The sequence below is a fragment of the Coenobita brevimanus genome, chromosome 11 (genome assembly GCF_032717465.1).
Source record: "Coenobita brevimanus isolate Jiangsu-jjx chromosome 11, ASM3271746v2, whole genome shotgun sequence".
In the NCBI taxonomy this organism is placed as follows: Eukaryota; Metazoa; Arthropoda; class Malacostraca; order Decapoda; family Coenobitidae; genus Coenobita; species Coenobita brevimanus.
The window spans coordinates 6,073,266-6,081,579 of NC_136964.1; the positions used below are offsets into that span (position 1 = coordinate 6,073,266).

The 8,314-nt window shown below is 43.6% G+C and overlaps 1 pseudogene; it reads right to left on the reverse strand.

The window, feature by feature from the left end:
• Positions 1-7,450: 7,450 nt before the first annotated feature.
• On the reverse strand, positions 7,451-7,566 carry LOC145412238 (5S ribosomal RNA; annotated as a pseudogene).
• Positions 7,567-8,314: the final 748 nt, after the last annotated feature.

An 8,314-nucleotide genomic window follows, 5' to 3' on the forward strand; every position in this document is an offset into this window, starting at 1 on the left:
GTCGTGGGGAGTTAGGTTATTAAACTGATGGAAAGTTTAGTTACAAAGTTAGATTGGGCAGCCAATTTATGCAGTGAAATTGTCTGGCGTTGTAGCAAGTTATGACGCGCAATCAGTTGGTCAGTGAGTCGGCGAAGCTAAGAATGTATGTGTCTGAGATAAATTAAGTATGGAAGACTGGCACTCTTAAGCAGAGGGCATAGGGAACATGTAATAAAGAAGTGTTCCTTCATGGCGTTAATGTAATAAGTGAGTGTGAGAAAAATCATTATAATTAGTATTAGCATTGACACTCTCATTACCATAATCATCATAATCGTAATCGTTATCGTCATGACTATCACCATCACCGTCATCATCCTCAGTTAGTCAATTATCAGTCATCCTCACAACTACGTGGGATGAAAGAGATACATGTATGTATGGGAATCGTTCGGTCAATGAGGAGGAACGGAGGAATTAGAAGACAACGAAGAATAAATCGATGTATGTATAAATCACTTCACTGAGCACTGTTTATAGTTTTCCAAATTTTAGGTCATCCTGTTTATGTTTCTAAATTTCTGTCACTGTTAGTGAGAAATAGGGTTGGATTAATGATGAAGATGGTGGTGATGATTCATTGGTTATGAGTTTCAGTTTGCATGGTCGAAATTTATGTAACGTAAAACAGTCTTTACATAGATATATAGATATTTGGTTGACTAAGCTAATTTATGGGATACTGAACATTGTACTGTACAATGTTCAGTATCCCATATATTAGCTTAGTCAACCAAATATCTATATATCCATGTAAAGACTGTTTTACGTTACCTAAATTTCGACCATCATCGCAATAATACTCTTATCACATCCTGGGCTAGCTACACAATTCCGCCTCCAGTTTGCGCCTTTATCCTCCGTTTCACCAGGTCTCAGCTGTGACAAGGAAAATGTCGAGTTTTCCGCAGCATAAGGGCCACAGAAGCTGTTTTACATTCAAGCAGCTGAGGCTAAGAGAAAGACTGTCCACATGTCTGTATTTTTAACTGACAAGGACATGTCTGCGTGCCGGCCAAGGGAACAGGCCACACATTTTAATGGACTTGCCACTGAAGGCCAGAAGGAAGGAGGGAAGGAAGGATTTATTTTTTCATGAAAATTCAACATCCTTTCGCCTCTGCATTACATACCCTTCCTCCTCCCCTCTCACTCTTTTTTTTCATTTCTTATCATTCCTCCTTTCCTGCCATATCGCATCTCCTGTCATTTCTCTCATTCTCGCTTTCCTTCCATCCCTCTCTTTCATTGCACCTCCCCCCATCCCTATCATTCTTTCTTTCCTTTCTACCATCTCATTCTTCATTTCTTTTTGTCCTCTCGTTCTTTTTTTTCCCCACACCCTTCTACTCCTTCATTTTTTTCCTTCTTATTCTACTTCACTTTTTTCCTATCATTGTTCTTAACTTCCCTCCTTCTCTCTGTTTGTATTTATTTTCTCATACCCATATTGATTTCCTATATTGTCCTGTTCCTCCTTTACCTTTTTCCAATATCTTTTTATCATGCATTTTCTTTATTTGTAATTTTCTACAGTTCCACCGTCATGTATAATTAAGCTTTTCATCTCATATTTCTTAATTTTCTCTCGTGGTTCATCTCCTTCCTCCCCGCCTGTCATTCCCTTTCTCGGACTGTCTAGTTCTATCTTAACTCATCTCTTTCGTCCTCACTCACTCCTAACTCTGCCGTTCTTCATTTCCTCCCATCCTTTTCATTCTTCTCCACCCCTGTTCACCTCCTTCATTCTCTCCTTTCTGTCATTCTTCTGCCTCCTCTCACCTCTCTCCCTCTCCCCCCACTCTCGCTTCCCCCCTCCCTCCCTCTCTGTCCCTTTCTCTTACATCTCTCCCTCTCCCCCCTCTCCCCTGTCCACCCCAGCTTCCCTTTGCCACCTCACTGCACCGTGGCGTCAAGAGTGTGTGTCCGGCAAGGTAGTGATGGTGGTGAAGGGGCAGAAGGCTGGGTTTACAAAGGGAAGGACGTGTATTCTGTCCACACCGTTACCGAGGCTCACTGGGGTTAATATTTATTACGTGGTTTTATGTAGTTCTTAGACTTCCTCTCTCTCTCTCTCTCTCTCTCTCACACACACACACACACACACACACACACACACACACAGACATTTCTTCTACACTTTAACCTTGTTGTAGTTTTCTTCATTTACTGTATTTAGTGCCTTGATACGTCTACTTCCCTCATTTACTCCCCTTAAATGTTACTCTTTCAAGCAGTAACTCTCATCAAGAGTTTACTTCTTTCAAATATTTGCTCCATTCATCCATTTATTTCCTTGAAGCATTGACTCCCTTCAGGCATTGACTCCCTTCAGGCATTGACTCCCTTCAGGCATTGACTCCCTTCAGGCATTGACTCCCTTCAGGCATTGACTCCCTTCAGACATTGACTCCCTTCAGGCATTGACTCCCTTCAGGCATTGACTCCCTTCAGGCATTGACTCCCTTCAGACATTGACTCCCTTCAGGCATTGACTCCCTTCAGACATTGACTCCCTTCAGGCATTGACTCCCTTCAGGCATTGACTCCCTTCAGACATTGACTCCCTTCAGGCATTGACTCCCTTCATGCATTGACTCCCTTCATGCATTGACTCCCTTCAGACATTGACTCCCTTCAGGCATTGACTCCCTTCAGGCATTGACTCCCTTCAGGCATTGACTCCCTTCAGGCATTGACTCCCTTCAGGCATTGACTCCCTTCAGGCATTGACTCCCTTCAGACATTGACTCCCTTCAGGCATTGACTCCCTTCAGACATTGACTCCCTTCAGGCATTGACTCCCTTCAGGCATTGACTCCCTTCAGGCATTGACTCCCTTCAGGCATTGACTCCCTTCAGGCATTGACTCCCTTCAGGCATTGACTCCCTTCAGCCATTTACTCCCCCCAAGCATTGACTCCCTTCAGCCATTTATTACCTTCAGGCATTTACTCCCTTCAAGCATTTACTCCCTTCAAGCATTTACTCCCTTCAAGCATTTACTCCCTTCAAGCATTTACTCCCTTCAAGCATTTACTTCCTCAGTTATTCAAGCTGTATTAACTATTCTTGTAACAAATCCTGTTCTGATTCTCTTGGCACCTGAGTCACATAGGCATCTTATTCAGTCACATAAACACTGTGTATACGTAATGTCTATGAATATAATCAGAATAAAATATGTTCAGTTTTGGCACAGGTTCACTAAATCTTTAAGTTTATTTCATTTTCATTTCGTCAGCTGCTGACTAATTTTTTTTTTCTCCTCTCTTGATTTCCCCTCCTTATTCTTTCTCTCGTTTTCTTATTTCTCATTCTCTTCCATTTTTCACTCATCTCGCTCCACGGTTCCCAGCAGACCTGTTTCGTAGTTCAATATTTCCCTATGACAAGGGAAGGAGCGACTTTTACGTGGTTTTTCATCTTTTTTTCTCCTTTTTTTTTTCCTGACTCCCTGAAAATTGTCATGAGCGCCAGTGAATTGCCTGATACAGTGTCGCCGCGTCCAAGTTGCCACATTGCTTCATTGTAGACTCCTTGTTTCATCAGCCTGGCCTGTTTTCTGGTGCTGTGTTTAATATTCCCTTCTCGTTACTTGAAAATTTTGTTGATTTCATGCTGTGTCTCTGCGTATAATTGTTTCTTTATGCCCTGGTACTCTGTGTTTTTCTGCAATATTAATACATCATCATTCCAACTTCCCCAATATGTTAACGATATTCTTACCCCCAGTACATAATCCTCACCTTTAGTACGTAATATATTGTATTTTTATATCACACTTCCTGTCCTTGCCAGCTGCCCTGTTAATCACAAATTCTTGCTCTCTCCTCGGCTTCTTCCTTTTCCCGCATGCCTCATTTATCATGCCTGTGTCCCTCACCAATTCTTTACCATTTTTCACTAACATTTATAATTTTCTCGTCTCTCACCTCTAATCATCCATACGTTTTCCTTTTCTCTATTCATTCTCTACATTACCTTAATCTTAATCCTGCCTCTTCTCTCTTATATGACATTTACCTTTACCCTCATCTGATCTTTCTGTCCCTCTCTTTCTTGTTTCCATATTTTTCTTCACCCTCGCCCTCCCCAGTATGCCAAACCCTTTTCTTCGCTTCTTTTAAATGTCCTTCCTTTTCTTTTCCTTTATTACTTTCTATTCCCTATCTTTTCTTCCCCTCAGTATTTCGAGTTTCTTGTCTCTGATATTTTAAGCAATAATCATTATTCCCTTCAGTGGATAAACCCTCAAGAATATTAGTCTTGTTGTCTCCTAATTATTTTTCATTTACTTTCTGGCAACTTCACACCTCCACGCAAGTTTATTTCGATCTCGCTTGGTTTCCTGCCTTGCCAGTCAGTCCTCTGTGTTCACCCCATCAACCCGTGGGTGTTGTCTGTGTTGAAGTCCTGCTGTGGGTGTGGTCTGTGTTGTAGTCCTGCTGTGGGTGTGGTCTGTGTTGTAGTCCTGCTGTGGGTGTGGTCTGTGTTGTAGTCCTGCTGTGGGTGTGGTCTGTGTTGTAGTCCTGCTGTGGGTGTGGTCTGTGTTGTAGTCCTGCTGTGGGTGTGGTCTGTGTTGTAGTCCTGCTGTGGGTGTGGTCTGTGTTGTAGTCCTGCTGTGGGTGTGGTCTGTGTCGTAGTCCTGCTGTGGGTGTGGTCTGTGTTGTAGTCCTGCTGTGGGTGTGGTCTGTGTTGTAGTCCTGCTGTGGGTGTGGTCTGTGTCGTAGTCCTGCTGTGGGTGTGGTCTGTGTTGTAGTCCTGCTGTGGGTGTGGTCTGTGTTGTAGTCCTGCTGTGGGTGTGGTCTGTGTTGTAGTCCTGCTGTGGGTGTGGTCTGTGTTGTAGTCCTGCTGTGGGTGTGGTCTGTGTTGTAGTCCTGCTGTGGGTGTGGTCTGTGTTGTAGTCCTGCTGTGGGTGTGGTCTGTGTTGTAGTCCTGCTGTGGGTGTGGTCTGTGTTGCAGTCCTGCTGTGGGTGTGGTCTGTGTCGTAGTCCTGCTGTGGGTGTGGTCTGTGTTGTAGTCCTGCTGTGGGTGTGGTCTGTGTTGTAGTCCTGCTGTGGGTGTGGTCTGTGTTGTAGTCCTGCTGTGGGTGTGGTCTGTGTTGTAGTCCTGCTGTGGGTGTGGTCTGTGTTGTAGTTCTGCTGTGGGTGTGGTCTGTGTTGTAGTCCTGCTGTGGGTGTGGTCTGTGTTGTAGTCCTGCTGTGGGTGTGGTCTGTGTTGTAATCCTGCTGTGGGTGTGGTCTGTGTCGTAGTCCTATTGTCCCAGAACGTTTTGATCGGTGTGGCGTAGGCTTCTGGAACTGGATGACGTATTTATATTTACTTAGTCCATTAAATAATAATGTTTCGTACTAAGCTGAATATAATATCCTAGAGGTAACTGGAATATTAACGGAGCTTAATCTGACTTCAGTCCCACTTATTTTCTTCATATTTATCACTGACATTCTTCCCTCACTTTCAGTCTTCCTTCGCTTTTATTCTTCGTCTATCATTCCTTCAGTCTTAATATTCCTGTATCTCTCTTTCTCTCTTACCGTTATTCTATCCTTCATTTACTCTTACCATTCTTATTTTCATCTTTCACTCCCACCATCCCTCTCTCCCTCCTTCATCCCCATCAGTCCTCTGTCTATCCTTCACTCCCGTCATCCCTCTAACCTCCTTCACTCCCACCATCCTTTTATTCTGCGTCACTCCCACCATTACTCTATCCTTCCTTTACTTTTATCATCTATCTGGCCTTCCTTCATTCCCATCATCTCTTTCTCCTTTCCTTCCTTCACGTCCATTATCCCACTGTCCTTCCTTCAATCTCACCTTCCCTCTAAGCATCATTCGCTTCCTACTTTCCTTCACTCTCTCACGCTGCTTTCCTCCCTCTCGTCTCGGCCACACTCCCTTGATTGCCACGCTTCTCATCTCTCATATTTTCCTCGCTTCTTCTTGCACTTTCCTGACTCTTTCTTTCTTCCACTTCCATTTTTCAGACGATCTTCATCCCAGCACCTCTCACCCTCCTCCATCCTCTGTGCTTGTCCTCTCACCTCTCATCTTTTCCACCCCACCTCTCCCACTTTCCCCTCACTTCTCCCCCTCTCCCCCCCACCTCTTACACTTTCCCCCCACCTTTCCCCCTCTTCCCCACCCCTCCCCCTCTCCCCTCACCTCTCCCCCTTTTTCCTCACCTATCTCCCTCTCCCCTCACCTCTCACCCACATCCCCACCTCTCCTCCTCCCCCTCCCCCCAGAGCACACAGACATACAAAGACAGCTAAGGTTGTTTTGTGGGCAGATCGACAGTCTCGTAGCCCTTTGATTAGTTCGAGTCTGTTCTCAGATTTCCTGCCTACATGTCCTTAGCAGGTGTGGTGGGTGAGGTACTGGCTTACAGCTCCCTAGTTGAAAGGTCTGGCCGTGCAGTGGAACAGTTTTTAATAACAAATATATTTTAGACAGCAGGAAGCAGGGTAACGTTGTGCAGAGAGAGGGAGTGACAGCAGCCAGGTGACAGCAACAGAAAACAGGAAACGTCAGGGTGGGAGATTACTTCACAATTCCAGTTTTTAAAATGATTAAATTACGGTATGTACGCGACAGTCAGGTGAGATACACTCGCACACAATAATATCGCTTCATTCTTTCGAAACGCATTATGAAGCTCTTGCAGCATATTCTGAAATGTTTGTTGAGCTCTGAAAATCGCATCACGGGTTTTAAGGCATTGCTCAACGTCAGTATTTGTGTTCACAGCAGTACATATTGCGAGAATAGTTTCCGATTTTGCCGCCGATATTATCTTACATGAAGGCTTTCGTTGTAATACTTTGTAACTCGCTGCTTTCATTTATTTATTTTTTAAAGCTGTGTACTTTTGAAATTTGGAAAGATTGGGTTAGATTGTTGAATGGCTTTGTTAGTCAGTGCAATACTACTTTTACTTTAGCCTAAATTTACCATCCCTCTATCTTGAATGCTGAGTTGTGACCCTAGATTTACATTAGAATATGGCGCTAGTCACAGAGTGCTAAGGATAGGATGTAGACCTGTAGCACTGTATTTTTCTGTCACTGAGCTACGTGAAACAGGGCACAAAAAGGCGAAAATCTGGGCCTAGGTGGAGTAAAAGAACTGTAACTGCATCAAGTAGCCAGTTCCAACTCTTGTGATCCTTGATTTTTTAGTTCTGTTTCCCACAGGACATTAGGTTATCACTACCCGCACCTCCCCAGTCAGAGGACATCGTTTACATTTCTCATTGCTGAAGCTAGATTATTTTACTCCCTCCATACATCCATTGCCAGACGCCATGCATCCCAAACGGGGTGGCCAAGGGCTTAGAGTTAATTGTTTTACAGGGAGGGGCACTAATCCTCCACCAACCCCACTTGACACGTAGGGATGCCAACAGCATCTGGTGTTCCCAGGCGGTCACCCATCCAAGTACTAACCAGACCCAACGTTGCTTAACTTCGCTGATCGGACGGGAAGCGGTGTACTCAACGTGGTATACTCACTTTTGGATATGCCTTTCTGAGTGAATGGGTTAGTAACAATTTCACGTTAGTTTAGTCAAAGAATGTTTTTTTGGAGCTATTCTTATGCAGTTCAAGGCCAACTCTTACAGATTTTTTAATGAATGGAGTAGCTACACCTGCAATCTGGTATATGATTTTTTTAAATTAATTTGTTTTTCCTTGCTCTGTTCATCGTCTGAAAAAGAGAAACACGGGATTTTACGCAACTTAGGAAAGACGTCTCATGCCTTTGGGGTTATGTTAGGCACTGGCTTAGCTTTCTTCTGCCCGTCACTTTGGCGAGGTGTACACATCTTCCGGCAGGGTGAGTTTACTTCTTCAGTTTCCCTGCCTTCTGCTACGTCACATGGTATTAATTTTCTTAAGCTATAATCTCCGTGGCCTGGTATATAATTTTCATTAATCTCTTTGGCTGGTATGTAATTGTAAAATGGTAATAATTTCCTTAGTTTATAATCTCATTGACGTGGTTACGTAATTGGTACAGTATTCTTGTTGCCATCAAACCATTTTGTTTTTGTTACGAGATCCTAATGTAATAAAGGAATTAATGAGAGCTATGGACTGAAACCTTCCAGTCCAAACGTTTCTCTTCACCTGAGCAAAACTGACCGACAATGACGAGAGTGAATTAAAAAAAAATCCGTCATCATAGTGAACGTTGTTTCTTGTATTCCTTTATTTTCTCTTGTACTGCTTCTTTTTATGGACCTTTCCCTTTGTCGATTTCA